The sequence below is a fragment of the Sapajus apella genome, unplaced genomic scaffold (genome assembly GCF_009761245.1).
Source record: "Sapajus apella isolate SASKATOON/1434 unplaced genomic scaffold, GSC_monkey_1.0 scaffold3, whole genome shotgun sequence".
Lineage (NCBI taxonomy): Eukaryota > Metazoa > Chordata > Mammalia > Primates > Cebidae > Sapajus > Sapajus apella.
In genome coordinates this window covers 19,974,659-19,991,143 of record NW_022436943.1, presented here as the reverse complement: position 1 = coordinate 19,991,143, position 16,485 = coordinate 19,974,659, and the positions used below count along the sequence as shown (strand labels likewise).

At 36.2% G+C, this 16,485-nt stretch overlaps 1 long non-coding RNA gene across 1 annotated transcript in view; it reads right to left on the bottom strand.

Annotated features, from left to right (window-relative positions):
• Positions 1-10,667, bottom strand: part of LOC116531784 — a 62,022-nt gene extending 51,355 nt beyond the window's left edge. Inside the window, exon 1 of the long non-coding RNA XR_004260583.1 lies at positions 10,546-10,667. This is a non-coding gene — a long non-coding RNA (uncharacterized LOC116531784). The remainder of the gene's footprint in view (positions 1-10,545) is intronic.
• Between the last annotated feature and the right edge of the window lie 5,818 nt (positions 10,668-16,485).

Here is a 16,485-nt window from a genome sequence, read left to right as displayed (position 1 = left end):
TCCACACCTGTGTTCCACAGAGCCACTAGGAGGGCTCCACCTGCCTCAACTACTGTCAGCCTTTAGTTCTGTTATCAAGCAAAAGAGTCTTGCTGCCCAATGCACTAGAAGCCAGTATTATGACACCGGGCTTTTGAGAAAACAAAAGCTTTATACTGCAGGTCAACGCACAAGGAGACAGGAGACAAGCACAAGTCTGTATCCCCCTGCTGGCTTCAAGGCAGTATTTGTATTAGAAAAGGTTCAGGGAGTGAATCCTGAGATTAGAAGGTGATTGGTGGAAGGAAAAGTGAGGTCTTGAAAGTCTTTGGGCATGCACAGTCATTTCTTCATGCTACCTCATGGGCCACATGTGCATCTTTGAGGGATATTGTGTGAAACAAGTAGTAGAAATTCAAGCTGTGATGTCAGCAAGCTCATTCTGCACAGACTCTAACTGGCCATATTGCTTCCAACCCAATTGAGCCCCCCTTTTTTTAATGGAGTCTCACTTTGCTGCCCAGGTTGGAGTGCAATGGCATGATCTCAGCTCATTGCAACCTCAGCCTCCCGAGTTCAAGTGATTCTTCTGTCTCAGCCTCCCAAGCAGCTGGGACTACAGACACATGCCACCACATCCAGGTAATTTTTGTATTTTTAGTAGAGATGGGGTTTCACCATGTTGGTCAGACTGGTCTCAAACTCCTGACCTCAGGTGATCCGCCTGCCTTGGCCTCCCAAAATGCTGGGATTACAGGCGTGAGCCACCACGCCCAGGCTGAGCCAATTTTTTCTTGAACTCACAAATTAAGGAAGTTTCCCTATTTCACCAAGTTATTTCCTTTGTTAGTCTGCTGTACTATAAACTCAACAACTTGAGTTAGTTAAGGTTTTTTTACTCTTTGAGGCATGCTTCCAGAGTTAGCTTTTCAGCAAGTTGGTTTTTTTTCTTATCGGCTATCCTATAAGTTCAAGAATTTAGTCATTGGTTTCTTTGACTCTTTGAGGCATGGTTTCACTTTCCCCAGGCTATTACTGAACGTTACATTTTATAACGTCTGTCAGCAATCGAATAGGAAAAGCCACCATCTAGACTTAGCAGTTCCACTTGTAACGATATTCCTCAGAAAAACTCTCACATATGTATTTTAAGCAATTATGGAAATACGTGTATCAAAATTTATGAGAGCAAAACACTGGAAATAGCCCCAATTATTCAACTAAAAACTGATAGATTATGCTGTGCTGTGGGATACTATACAACAGTAGTGGTTATATACATTGTCATGGAGGGAGCTCACTATTAAGTATAAGATGCAAGTCACAGAGGGACCCCTGTGTTATATATATTGATAGAACAGTTCAAAAACAAAACCAACCTATTTAGGATATATATGTGGTAGCATTAAAGGAACACAATTATGTCTAGGGTGGATGGAAGGGAGATGTCATCAGAATAACATTTCAACAGTCTCAGTAGTGCTGGAAATTGTTCTTGCTCATAAACAAGGTTGTACGTACTCAAATATTTTAGTATTTTCACATTTTAACATTTCTGAAATCAGGAGGATTTTAAGAGATGTAGTTGTAATTGACATAGAAATTTTAACCACTTTCTTCTAGTAACATTTTACTTTCTCTTTGTTCACAGTAGGTCAAAAGTCTGAAAAATAATTTTTAGTAAATATGAAATAAAAATACAAAGTGACAAGAAAAGATGTGGCCATAGGTTGTGGCCTTGAACTTTTATGTCAATTACCACATCTGCATCTGCATTTTTACTATGGAACATGACACATCTCACATCAAAGGAGACCATCCAATGTATTTTCTAAGTTGTCTTTAGCCTTGAATAGAGGCTTAAAGGTAATATTCAAGAAAAAAATTTGAGTATTATTTTGGCACAAGCAGGCAAATAAATAGCTGAAATATTGCTCATAGTTCTGTCAGACTTCCTAAAAATCTTAGTTTAATAAAAGAAGTCTGGGCATAGTAAGTGTTTACTAGAAAAATGCAAAGCCAGCAACGTCCTGCTCAAGGTCACCCTTTCTCTCAGAGCATCACACATTGCCCGTCAAGTGTGAGTGAATCTCTTTTCGCATTCCTGAAAACCTTCATTTCTTTGACCACTATCCCAGCATTATAATAGAATTCTATAAAATGGGAACAAAACACTTCATCCAAGGGTTGCTCTGCACACCAGGGTTAAGAAGAAAAGAAAAAGTGAGAGACCTTTTCCTTAGCCCCAATCCAATGTGTTGCTTAATGTCAACAAGATAAGCTCAAATTTCATTCCATTTCACGTCAATTCAAGCATAAAGACTCACTCCCTGGTATTTTAAGTCTGCTTTTCATTTAGTGGTAAGATCCCTAAAGTAGTAGAAAGTAATTGTTTGTTCACAAGAAAAAATGAAGAGGAGGATACAATTGACAAGGACAGGAGTGGAACTGGGAAAGCACAAGTGGGGGAAAAGGGGAAAAACATTTCTGAAGATTTTCTTTGTCCACAGATGCAAAGAAAAAAATGCACCAAAGGCAAAACATATTGATAGCTCACTTAGAAACACTCAGTTGAGCTGTTGAAGTAAATGATTTTTTTTAATTTTTGTAAAAAACGTTTGATTTCTAATCAGAAGTCACCTGAATATAAATCCAGTGCCTTCATTCAAGTGAGCCACATCTCTGTCAACCTTAAATAAAGTTATACTGAGTAAATACGTGAGCTACTCAATTTCATAGCCAGTCAGTTTTCAAAGTCAAAGGGGAAATCATTATTTCTCTTAAGAAAAAAAGGGAGGGGGGAGAAGAAGAAAAAAGTGCTAGGCTTTGTTTACAAGGAGCAGTGAAAAAGAGTAAAGTCACATAGAAATAAGGTAGACAGCGATGCCTGCTACACAACCCGCCTGTGTTATCGAGGAAAAGCCTCATTATTCGATTTTATTGGAAGAATTGGAACATAATGTAGGAAGTGGACAGCCACTCAGAATCCAACACAGCATCAGCAAAAAGGTTGTCCCACCATCCCTAAGCAGGATATATTTATTAATGTTTTTTTCTTATGCTCTACCCTTAAGACTCAAACATTCTCCTGGTGTCTGTTCTTCCTACTCCTACTGCTGTGCACTCTTTGTACTGTATTTTAGTTAGCTTTCACCCCTTCATAGTATCTGCTTGGACTCACCTGTTTTCTTTTCAGACATCAAGTCACATGATAAAACTGCTGCAGAATCACCGATTGCCTTTCTGCATAAATAGCAAGCTTCCCAAAATTTTCACTGGCCAAAGATTCACACCAGGACAACTTACGAGGTTCTGGCCAGGCTATCAACTGGCCTCTCTAACGTCAAATGTCCATTCTTGGTCAAATCAGTTGTACAGGAGATAATGTCACATGATAGACGCTGTTAGTTCTACATACAAACCATCTTTCAGAACATATATATATATATATATATAACATCTTCCATCGTGCAATTTCACACTCTGGTTTCCCCCGGATATCATAACACAAAACCTCAGTTAGCTTTTAAGGCATAATTACAGGCTCAATATTTGCTTCTTTTAACATTTTAGCCCATATCTAGTGAGTCTCTATGATATATAAACTAATATGCTAGGTCTTGGGCAATGAAGGATGGGAAATAAAACATTCTAGCAGAATAGATACTGCAACCAAACCAAAACCCTAAAAGACGGCATGAAGGAAAAAATGCCAAGCGTGGAAGGGACAGCATAAGATGACCTAGAAGAGGCTACACACTAGAGTCAAGCAGACCCCGGTTCAAATTCCAGCTTTCACTTTTCCCAGCTGTGGATGTGGAACAAGTTGTTTAATGTTTCTAACTTTCAATATCTCTTCTACACAACAAATGGAATAATCGGGCCTAGTAAGGGAATCCCAGGATCTGTTTTGAAAGGCTCGGATGAAGACATGCACACACACGCAAACACATATGCACACAGCCTTGACACTGCCATTACGAGCTCCTAATGATATTCTAGGAGCTCATATCCCAGGAGCTCAAAAGTCATCTATAATTCTTAAATTATGCTCTGTAATAAGAGGGAAAAAAGCCTTCATTCTCAGTCAAATCCAGAAAAATAATGAATAAACATCTCAGCAAAACACAAACATCGCATGTTTTCTTTGGACAACATTTTGTGCATTAATGTCTATAGCTTATGCCCACTTGTGACCCTATCAAAGAGTGAGTGTCACAGTCAATACCAACCCTTCTGTGCAGACTGAAGTCTTGTCAGTAGCTGATTTCACTAATCTCTTCATTCTTAGCAAAAATGGCACAATCGCTCATAACAAATGCTTAGGACAGTAGTCAGTAAGTATCCAGAAGCCATTTGGAGTGTGTGGAAGAAAAGGTAATTCCTTTTTCTCCACTGCATTTCCTGGCCCTTTTGTAGTCAGGTAAAAATCACGTATTCTAGTTCAGGAGAATGCATGTGAACAAAAATGACACATCACATTAAGCTGAGGTAGGAAAAAGTTCATGTGCTTTCCCCTGTGTTTCTCACTGTCAATAATCAGTGGAATCGTTCTTGGGCAAATCCACAGCAATTCGGGGCTTAATTTGTTACCCAAAAATAATCTGGCTTCTACTGACTAATATAGAGTGGCTTTAAATACTACAGCAAATTATTAAACTGATCTAAATAAAGAAGCTCTTTGAATTTCAGGAGGTGGCGATTATAAATCTTTTTGTCACCTCACGTAAGAGCCCAATCTCAATTCCCTTTTTTAGCTGCTACAATCCCAGGGGCTACAGGGACCGGACCACAGATGGCAATGCAGTGAGGCAAGGGGTGGGCAGAGGACAATGTGCCGCAGCTTCCACAGACTGTCAAATCTGATGACATACAGAAAACTGTCACATTCCATTTTGGCCCATATAAATGTTGCTTTTATGTTCAGCAGTCCCACAACAGCCAACACTTGCAGAGCACCTGCCATATGCTACTCACAGTTCTAAGCACTTTACATATAATAACTCATTTAAGGCTCACAGCAACACTGTAAGGTTGATATATTATTGCTCCCATTTTCAAGATCAAAAAACTGAGGTTCAGTGATCCCTTGTGGTCTGGAGGGAGAAAATGTTTAATAGCAAAGTCAGAAGATAATTATTTAGCATCTGGTCCTCAAGCAGATTCATCTGCTTCACGTGGGAACCCAATACCCATGTGTTCGCTGTGATCATCGATATGGTTTGGCTCTGTGTCCCCACCCAAATATCACCTTGAATTATAATCCCCATAATCCCCACATGTCAAGGGTGGGACTAGGTCAAGCTAATTAAATTATGGGGGTGGTTTCCCCCATGCTGTTCTCCAGATAATGAGGGAGTCTCACGAGATCTGATGGTTTTATATGCATCTGGCATTTCCCCCGCTGGGCATTCACTCCATCCATTGCCCTGTGAAAAAGGTGCTTGCTTCTCCTTTGTCTTCTGCTATGATTGTAAGTTTCCTAAGGACACCCCAGCAATGTGGAACTGCAATTCCATTCAACCTCTTTCCTTTATAAATTACCCAGTCTGGGGTAGTTCTTCATAGCAGTGTGAGAATGGACTAATACAATCACGATTATGTTGATGATAATAGGTGAGAATGTGGTCACCTATCCTTGCATTCCCGGGAGGGAAATTCATTTATTTGCCACTTGGGCACTGTGGTCTGCCCTCAACTGAGGTGAATGGATATCAATCCAAAGACTAGGACTAAACTTCCAATCAGGCTGAAAGAAAAGGTATCCAAGTAAGACTAAATGTACCCATACATTCTGCGCTATGTTCCATTTAAACAGTTGTTTCTTCATGCACTTCTCTCGCTTCTGTCACTAAGATAAATAATTTGCACTGATAATCACCACAATGATGTTGTTATTATCTTAAATGACAACTAACCATATGGATGCAAGAAGTGTTTCCTGTGGAGGACTGCCTGGTGTCCTGAGCAATGCACACACTGACATCACTTTGAAAGTGATAACACGTAAAGTTAGGTTTTAATTATTTTACTGCGTAACTGAAACATGCAACTTGTCAGTCTTAGAGAATATGAATCCCCTGTCAATAAACAAGATGGAAGATATAAAATAGAGAAAGCATGCCAGGCATTACACAGGGTAATTAGTATACTGTTTATAACTTGCAAGTATATCACCTAGAGTTTTATAAGCAGCATCACATAAATTCTGAAGTTCAGTACTACATGTGGGAATAATTTAAGGGCTCAATTTTGTGATTTCACTGATGATTATTCTGTGATGTTTTAGAAATACTACATAGACTAATGATTTCTGATACCTTCCACTTACACAAATAATATGTTATACTCTACCCCAAGTGCCAACAAAAGAAACTAGTCAAAGAACCAGAAGAATAACCAACTAGGCTTGTACATCTGTCTGTCTGACCATTCCACTATAATTTCTAAAGGAGCTGACTGACCTTTAATAAGTTTTACCAGACTACTTGTGATGTATCATGTCATCTTAAAATTGAGATTTTTAAACATTTTTTTAAGTTTTCAAATGTAAAAACAAACTGTACAACAATTTGTTTATCTATTCCCCTACTGAAGGATATCTTGGTTGCTTCCAAGTTTTGGCTATTATGAATAAAGTTGTTGTAAACATTCACGTTCAGGTTTTTTGTGTGAACTTAAGATTTGAACTCATTTGAGTATACACCATGGGAGGCAATTGCTGAATATTACAATAACAGTATGTTTAATTTTATAAGAAACTGCCAAAATGTCTTCCAAAGTGACTGTACTGTTTTGCCACTCATTGATTATCAATAATAATCTCGTTGATTATCATAATCAGATTATCAATGATAATCTCGTTGATTACCACCAGCAGTCAATGAGAGTTTCTGTTGCTCCACATTCTCACTACCATTAGTGAGGTCAGGGCTTTGTAGTTTAGCCACTGTAGTAGATGTGTAGTGGGATCTCCTTGTTTTAATTTGCAATTCCTTAATAGCAAATGATGTTTAGCATCTTTTCATATGCTTATTTCCCATCTGTATATCTTCTTTGGTGAGGTGGCTGTCCAGATCTTTTGCTCAGTTTTCAGTAGTTTTTTGTTTTCTTGTTGGTGAGTTTTAAGAGTTCTTTGTATATTTTAGGTACAAGTACCTCATCAAATATGAGTTTTGCAAATATTTTCTAACAGTCTGTGGCTTGTTGCCTAATTCTTCTAAGTGGAAGAATTTAGAAACTTCTTATGGAGCAGGAGTTTTAAATTCCAATGAAGTCAAATTTATTTTTTTCATGGATTGTATTTTTGGTGTTTCATCTAAAAAGGTATCACCAAGTCCAAGATCATCTGGATTTTCTCCTGTTATATTCTAGGAATGTTTTTAGTTTTGTCTTTTACATTTAGTTCTATAATCCATTTGGGGGTTATTTTTGTGAAAAGTGTAAGTTCTGTGTCCAGATTCTTTTTTAAAAAAATGTGGATGTTTAACTGTTCCAGCACCATTTACTGAAAGAGTTCATTGATTTTTCTCAAACATAAAAAGATCATTCAACGGAAAAAACATAGTCCTTTCAACAACTGGTGATGGAACAACTGACCAAGACTTTTAACCATATAAAAAATTAACTCCAAATGGATAATATAAATTTATAAAATTTATAAAATGTCTAGAACAAAACGTAGGGGTAAATCTTTATAACCTTGGATTAGACCAAGAGTTCTTTGATATGACACAAAAAGCATAATCATTAAAAGAAAAAATTAATAACTTCACCTAAATGGAAAATGATTGCTGTGCAAAAGTTACTGATAAAAGAATGAAAGATAAGCCACAGATTGGGAGAAAATATTTGCAAATCACATACCTGACAATGACCTTATATTCAGAAAATATGGAGAATTCTCAAAATTCAACGCTAAGAATTATGTCAATAAATGGTTTGAATAGAAAGTTCACCAGAGAAAATATATAGATGACAAACAATATATTTTAAATGTTTAACACTATTATTCATTAGGAAAATGTAGATTTACCAAAATAGGAAATGCCACTAGTCAGGCATCGAAATGGCTAAAATAAAATTTAAGATGACAATACCAATGCTGGTGAGAACTTAGAGCAACTGGAATTCTGGTATAGTGCTGGCAGGATTGCAAAATGACACTGTTTCTCTAGAAAACAATTTGGAAATACACCAGCACAGGATCTTTTCCAGGCCTCGCTCCTAGATTCTTGTAGTTCTTTGGCCTGTGGCAGAACAACTATATTCTTCACATGGTGTTTCAGCCCGTGTGTGTGTGTGTCTATGTCAGAATTTTCCGTATTTATAAGGACAACAATCATATTGGATTAGGGGGTCCACTCTACTTAGTATGACTTCACATTCACGATTTACATCTGCCAACAATCCTATTTCTAAATAATGTCACATTCTGAAATAAAGAGGTTAGTATTTCAACATATTAATGGTGGAAGGAAGGGAGAAAGGACTTAATTTAAGCCATTACAGTCCTATTAGAAAGACCAAAATCAAAAGACTGAACCATGCTCTGTGCTAAAGAGGATGTGGAACAACTAGAATCCTCATACGCGGCTGGTGGGAATGTAAATTGTGCAACAACGTTGGGAAACAGTTTGGCAGTTTGTTAAAAAGTTATGCTCATTCCTACCATATAAACCAACTATTCAACTGCTATTGTTTACCTGAAATAAAAGCATTCACCATATAAATATACACATTTCATTGTATCCTCTTTTGAACCAGGTGCGTCATCCTGCGAATTCCCTCATTAGCAACTTAACTAAATCACTACGCATTTGTAGAAAAAATAAATAAGTAAATGAATAACAGCATACAACCAAGCAAAAATGCAGTTGTACTTGCCCAAAACTGGAAACAGCCCAAATGTCTATCAACAGGTGAATAAATAAATTGTGATATATCCATACCATGGAATACTACCTAGCAATAGAAAAGCTGTACGGCTGATACACAACAATTTGAATTTGCATGTGGAAATAATTATGCTGAGTGAAAGAAGCCAGACCAAAAAAGAGTACATAATATATGATTCCATATATCTCCAATTCTACATAATGAAAAGTAGTCCATGGTGGGGGGAAAAAACAGATGGGTGACTGACTAGAGACAGGAGGAAGAGAAACAGAAGTAAGAAGTACAAAAGCACACAAGGAAAATTTTGGGAGTGATGGACTGTTATCTTGATTGAGGTGATAATTTCAAAGCAATATACATATGTAAAAATTTATCAAGTTGAACATTTTATATCAACTACACCTCAATAAAGCTGTTAAAAATCCCCTGACTTAACTGTAAGGTTATTATACTTTTTTTAATTATAATTTAAGTTCTGGGATACGTGCAGAATGTGCATGTTTGTAACATACGTATACATGTGCCATCTCTAATATACTTATTTTACATCTCCAAAGTACCTGCCACAAAGCTACATGCAGAATATACTCACTGTAAACTTGTTGGATGAAAAGAATGCTAATAAAAAACTATTAATAAATATATTAATTTCTCTCAAAAATGCATTTCTAAGCATCTAGTAGTCTGTGTAGGTGTGTAGAATAAACAACAATGTAAGATAATACAACATAAGAGTTTCTAAAGTCTCATTTGCATAAAAATTACCTGATAAATATAATATAGTTTTATCTGTTTGTTAAAATAGTGTTTATTAGAATATTTTCTCTGAAGGTTCCTATTAAATGATGCTGCTGATATAATTTGATCTTAACTTTTTAAAAACATAGTTCTGTAATCTATAACCTGTATTATATGCTTAGTTTTATCTTATTATTATTATTAGCTTAAACTAGCTGTACTTTCTTTCCATTCCTTGTCTGAGGAAATCAAAAGTAGCATAGTTCTTTTTTTGTCAACTGGAACATTTTAAAAGTCAGTTTCTAAAATTTTTACTTCTTGTATGTAGCCTTATTCCACTCTCCCAAAATAAGGACTTTCCTTCTTTCTTCCCATTTCCACCTATCCCTAGACTATAGTCCAGTATTTCTTTAGCATGTACATTAGTAATACAGTGTCAATTTTGGTCAGTCATCCTTTTAATAGGCATGGTGAAAACTCTGTATTTTTTCTTCTAACAGCCTATAATTTGTTTTAAAATTACAGCTATATTCCCTACCCTGAGGATATATTAAGAAGATAAAAGATTGTATATATTAGTTAGTATACATATATTAGCTGTCATCTTATTACACTTATTCTTATGCAACAATAGCTTCCTTATTAAAAATAATTTTAGTAAGTTGCATCTTGGGTCTTCCTGTGTGATTTATATGATAGATTTTATGATAGCATCTTTACCAAATCTCAATTTGCAAAAACTCTGGAATGTGATACTGTATAATAAAACATTGCCTTGAGATATTAATTAGGTGATAAAAATGCTACGTAAGATTCATTTGTAATATGTAAACTGATAGTTTCAGCTTCATGCCCTGTAATTACAGGGAAATATGAAACTCATGCCTACCCCCTGCAGGGAAAAAAATGCAGAAGAACAAAAAAATTTACCTTTCATTATTCCAGCAGCCAAAATATGATGGCATACGATGGTGATCTTCTAAGTACAAATCAACACAAAATAATCACTCCTTCCAGGGAATAGATCCAGATGTTCTGTCAGGGACCAGCAATCCTGGGCAAGCACAAAAGATGCCAGTGACTCTACACAGATCTGTATCAGACACAAAATTGCTATAAATTTTCTATCTGTAACTGGCCTTTCCCTTGTCAGTTTTTGTCCAGTACTCCTTTTCTGTCACTCAAGTATAATTTTTTTACATGGATAGATAGCATAGTGATAAAGTTGGAGCTTTTAGTGTATCTATCTAGAATAATGTACACAGTACCCATTAAGTAATTTCTTGTTATCCAGTCTCTCCCACCTCCCACTACCCTTCTGAGTCTCCAACTTCTATCATTCCACACTCTATGTCCATGCATACACATTATTTTAGCTCCCACTTATAAGTGAGAACCTGTGGTATTTGATTTTATGTGTCTGGGTTGTTACACTGAAGATAATGACCTCTGATTTCATTCATGTGGCTGCAAAAGACATTATTTTACTCTTTTTTGTGGCAATATAGTAATTGATTGGGTATATATATCATATTTTCCTTATCTAATGATCCTTTGATGGACACTTAGATTGACACCTTATCTTTGGTTTCTGCAATAAACATTAAAGTGCAGGTATCCTTTTTACATAATGATTTATTTTTCTTTGGGTAGATACCCAGAAGTGGGATTGCTAGATCAAATGGTAGTTCTATTTTTAGTTCTTTGAGAACTCTCCACACTGCCTTCCATTGATGTTGTACTAATTTGCATTCCCACGAACAGTGTATAAGCATTCCCTTTCCCCTGCATCCTCATCAACATCTGCTACTTTTGTTTTTTTAGCAATAGCCATTCTAACTAGTATAACATGATAACTCATTGTGGTTTTAATTTGCATTTCTCTGATGTTTAGTGATAATGAGCATTTTCTCCAGTGCTTGTTCACCATTTAAATGTCTTCTTTTGAAAAATGTCCATTCATGCTTTTTGCCCACTTTTTTTAGTTGTACTTTAAGTTCTGGGGTATATGTCCAAATCTTGCAGGATTGTTGCTCAGATGCATACATGCCATGGTGGTTTGCTGTCTCCATCCTTCCATCACCTACATCAGGCATTTCTCCCAGTGTTATCCCTCCCCAACCTCTCCACCTTGCCCCCCACTCCCAACAGTCCCCAGTGTGTGACAGTCCTCTCCCTGTGCCCATGTTTTCTTGTTGTTCAACACCTGTCTATGAGTGAGAACATGCGGTGTTTGGTTTTCTGTTCTTGTGTCAGTTTGCTGAGAATGATGGTTTCCAGATTCATCCATGTCCTACAAAGGGCATGAACTCAAGTTTTTCATGGCTGCATAGTATTTCACAGTATATATGTGCCATATTTTCTTTGTCCAGTCTATCACTGATGGGTATTTGGGTTGGGTCCAGGTCTTTAATGGTAAAGGGATCGATGCACCAAGAAAAGATAACTATCCTAAATATATATGCACCCAATGCAGGAGCACCCAGATTCATAAAGAAAGTTCTTAGAGACCTACAAAAAAATTTAGACTTGCACAATAATAGTGGGAGACTTTAACACCCCACTGCCAATATTAGACACATGAACATGTATGTTTATTGCAGCACAATTCACAATTGCAAAGACATGCAACCAATCTAAGAGCCCATTGACCAATGAATGGATTAAAAAACATGGTATATATACACTGTGGAATAATACTTGGCCATAAAAAGAAACAAGATAATATTATTGCAGCAACCTGGATGGATCTGGAGACCATTAATCTAAATGAATTAACTCAGGAATGGAAAAGGAAATAGCATATGTCCTCACTTGTAAGTGAGAGCTAAGCTCTTAGTACATAAATGTATACAGAGTAATATAATGGACTTTGGAGACTCAGAAATGGAGGGGTGGAAGGGAGGTGAGGAAAAACTACATATTAGGCACAAGATACACCACTCAGGTGACAGATGCACCAAATCTCAAAATTCACTACTGTACAATTCATTCATGTAACCAAAAACCGCTAGTACCCCAAAGCTATTGAAATTTAAAAATATATTTTAAAATAAAATAAAATAAATTATTTTGCTTTTAACTTTTATACTAGAGCTAAAAGTGATTTACACATCACCATTTCAGCATGACAGTATTCTGTATTTGTCTATTTATTTACCTTTGCCAGTGATTTTTTTTGTGTGTATGATGCTGTTCCATTTCAACTTGCCTTTCATTCAACTTGAAGGATTTACTGAAGCAACACTAGCATTTCTTGTAAGACAGGTCTAGTGTGAAGCTTATTTATTTAAATAAATGTTTCCCTTTTTTTTTCTTTCTCTTTTCTGGTACCCTCAACACATTCTGAAGGACAGATTTGCCATTCATCGTATTCTTGGCTGGCAGGGTTTTTTTCTTTCGGAACTTTGAATGTACCATTCCACTCACTTCTGGCCTTAAAAATTTTCTGCTGAGAAATAATAAATAGTCCTATGAAAGCTCCCTTGTGTGTGACAAGTTATTTTACCCTTGATGCTCCCAAAATTCTTTGTCATTGTCTTTTGACAACTTAATGATAATGTGTCTCAGGTGCTGTTCCTTGTACCTTTGTATTGGTGGCTGCAAATCTGAAGAAATGGAGCCACCTCTCCCAATCTTTATGGACTGGCTTTGACAGGGAAAGATCTTCACCAGTTAACCTAGCTAGAGATTCTGGAAGCAGCTTAAACCTTTTCTATAAAGGTGTCTTCTCTTTATTTGTGCATATAAATTCTTAAATAAAAGGATTTACCAATTTCTTTTTTTTTAAGAGCCCATAGTATCTTGCTTCCTCTGGTATCTGGCTGCTATATCAGGGTCAGGACTTACAGGCACACTTCACTCCTCTCCCTGTTTTCCTATGGAAAAGCCATGAGTTCTATGCTTTCTCCCTTTCTTGCAAAGCCACTCTCGGCATAGTAAGCAACCTGCCCAGTTTCCTTTGTTCTTAGCTGTCCCTACCAAACTAAGATACTTCTGTCAACACTCTGGGTAAAGTGAGACAGAAACCAGTCCCTCAGACAGTATATTGAAAGTCCAAGATGCTGAAAACACACTCCATTCCTCTTCCTCCCTTTCGAGGGAAAAGTCAGAGGGCTGTGTGCCTTCTCTCAATCTTACAGAGCCATGTCAGCAGCAATAAACTACCAACCACTTTTCTTTGTTCTTAGTTTACTCCAGGTATCTAAGATTCCAGTTCTGTTCATGCTTCATGTGAGGCAAGACAGAAAACAGCCCTAGGGAAACACACTGAAAAGTCTGAGACATGGATGCACACTCTGCTCTCTCTTTCCCCCAAGGGATAAATCATGGGCTGAGGCAATCTCTCTCAGTGGCGAGTGTGCTAGGTTGAGCAGGAGCTGCCACAGGTAAAGTAAAATTGCTCTTCATACCTGTTTCAGTGTGGCTGTTCTTGGTCTTTTGCTCAACTGGGGTATTACAACTTTGTAACTGAATTCTAGACCTTTTATAAAGATACTATGGTGCATAAATCACTGTCAAATTCATTTCTACGGGAGGACAAGGGCTGAGACTTCCTATTCTGCCATCTTCCTTATATCACTCTTCAAGGCAGGTATTTTGAAATCTTTAAGGCCCCATTTTGTAAATGGCAAAATTGACATCCAGAGAGCTTACGTAATTTGTCTATTTCAAACAAATGGAAGAAATGGAGTCAAAATTTTAATTCATGTAGCTTGACTAAAACATCAACAGCATGACAACTCTTCACCACTGCTTGCTATTTACCGATTTTTTTTCCTAATTACTAAAAATTCTGCCTTCTTACACAGAAATCATTATTCATTTTTAAATACCCTATAAGAATATATTTTTAGAAATGAAATCACCAAGTCAATGGCACAACCATTAGAAATACTGATTTGTCAACATACAGTCTTTCATTTTGGTTAAATAAATTTCTCACACTAAATATGAATTAATAGCATAAATATTTTCCATGGTTTTCAATCTAAGAACTTAAAAGTAATACTCAATTTTTTATTTGCTGCTCTCATTATTAAATTGAAAATCTTTATATATGCTTACATGCCACTTTTTGGTTTGTTTTGTTTTGTTTTTAACTTTTATTTTAAGTTCAGGGGTACATGTGCAGTTTGTTATAAAGGTAAACTTGTGTCGTGGGGGTTTGTTATACAGATTATTTTGTCACCCTGGCATTAAGCCCAGTACCCATTAGTTATTTTTCCTGACCCCTCTCTCCTCGCTCTTTTATTTTTTTCTTTTCTACATTGCCTAATCATATGGTTTCATTTTTAATGGTTTACTGGTCTTTTCTTTTTATTGATAAGAATTTTCTGTTTTATAAAAATATTAAAGCCTTGTCATACATTTTGCAAATTTTTTTTCTATCTTGTCTTTCAATTTTAGTGTTTTAGTGGATTTTACTCTGTGTGTGTGTGTGCGTGTGTGTGTGTGTGTGCGCACGCGCGCACGTGCGTGCGCACATATGTGCCCTTATTCAGGCTATCCTAACATACTCTAAAATAATTTTTAATTATATATTTTTCAAACAATTAGTCAGTACCCCAACATAATTTAATTAGAGACAAGTCCATTTTTTCTCCCTGATTGAAATTCTACCTTTTTTTATATTAAATCCTCTGATAACTTTGTTGTACTTCTGAATTCAATTTCCCTCTATTGCTCTATTTTCTCTTGTGTCATTATCATACTATTTTAATTCCAAGCATTGGTACTATTATCTATTAGTTGTTTCATTTGTATTATATCTTTTGTGCCCAACCAGATTCTAAGCTCCTTGAAATCAAAGACTAGAACTTATATTTGGGCCTGTTTGCATGTGTATCCTCAAAAGCACCTGAAACAATATTATACACTCACAGAGCTAAAATTTGTCTGAACCTAGTCTCAGAATTTCATATCAGATCTATCAATCCATAGATAAATATGAAAGCTTTCAAACCTTTGCTACATATAGAGGAGTAGAAATATCTCTGGAACCATCTTAATCAATAATAGAGATAAATGATCCATTATATTTTATTTTTCCCATAATTGTCAGAGAATCAGAAGTACTGCTTGCTCTTTTTATATATGAGGGCTCTCCAGATCTGATTAGTTTGATTTATAGTATGGCTTAGGACTAACACCTATTGGTTTTTTGCCTGTTATGTAATAGACATGCAATAAATATTTTAAATAAATTTAAAATGCATGAATAAATACATACTTTAATCATAATATGTGTTACTAATGGCAACATACCACTCAGAAAGTGGCCCATCTTCAGTGCCATTGTGTTCAATATTTCTTGCTATTAGAACTGTTAGAGCAACTGTTTCATAGAGAACTTTTGATGGTGAAAGCAAAACCTCCTTTAAACAACCTTGAACTCCAGTATCCAGAAAAGGAAAAGTGAATTCTGTATCCAAATATCTCTTTCCTTCAGGCATTCTTTAATTTTTTTTTAATTTTACTATCTAACATACAAATTTGAGAACTAGATTATTTTATACCTCTTGTTCCTTAGAAAGCACACCTTGCATTCTTATTTATTCAAAGCCAGTTATTTTCTCAGGAAAACTTACACAATAGGTCTAGCGTTTTATAAAAACTTCAGTGTTGTTTTATAGTTCTATGAAATAATGGAGGATAAGCAGTGTCTTTAATTTAGGACGTGGGCAAAGTGTGTTGCCAAGAGACCTGAATCTGGAAGAAAGTACAGAGTGAGAGAAATAGACAGGGAACGCTGAACAGGAAGTAGACAGAAATCATTAAGGGCACTCACTGAAAGTGAAATTATGAGAACTTGATTTTTTTAAAGGACATTAAGGAAGACATACAAATGGCCAAATGCACATGAAAAGA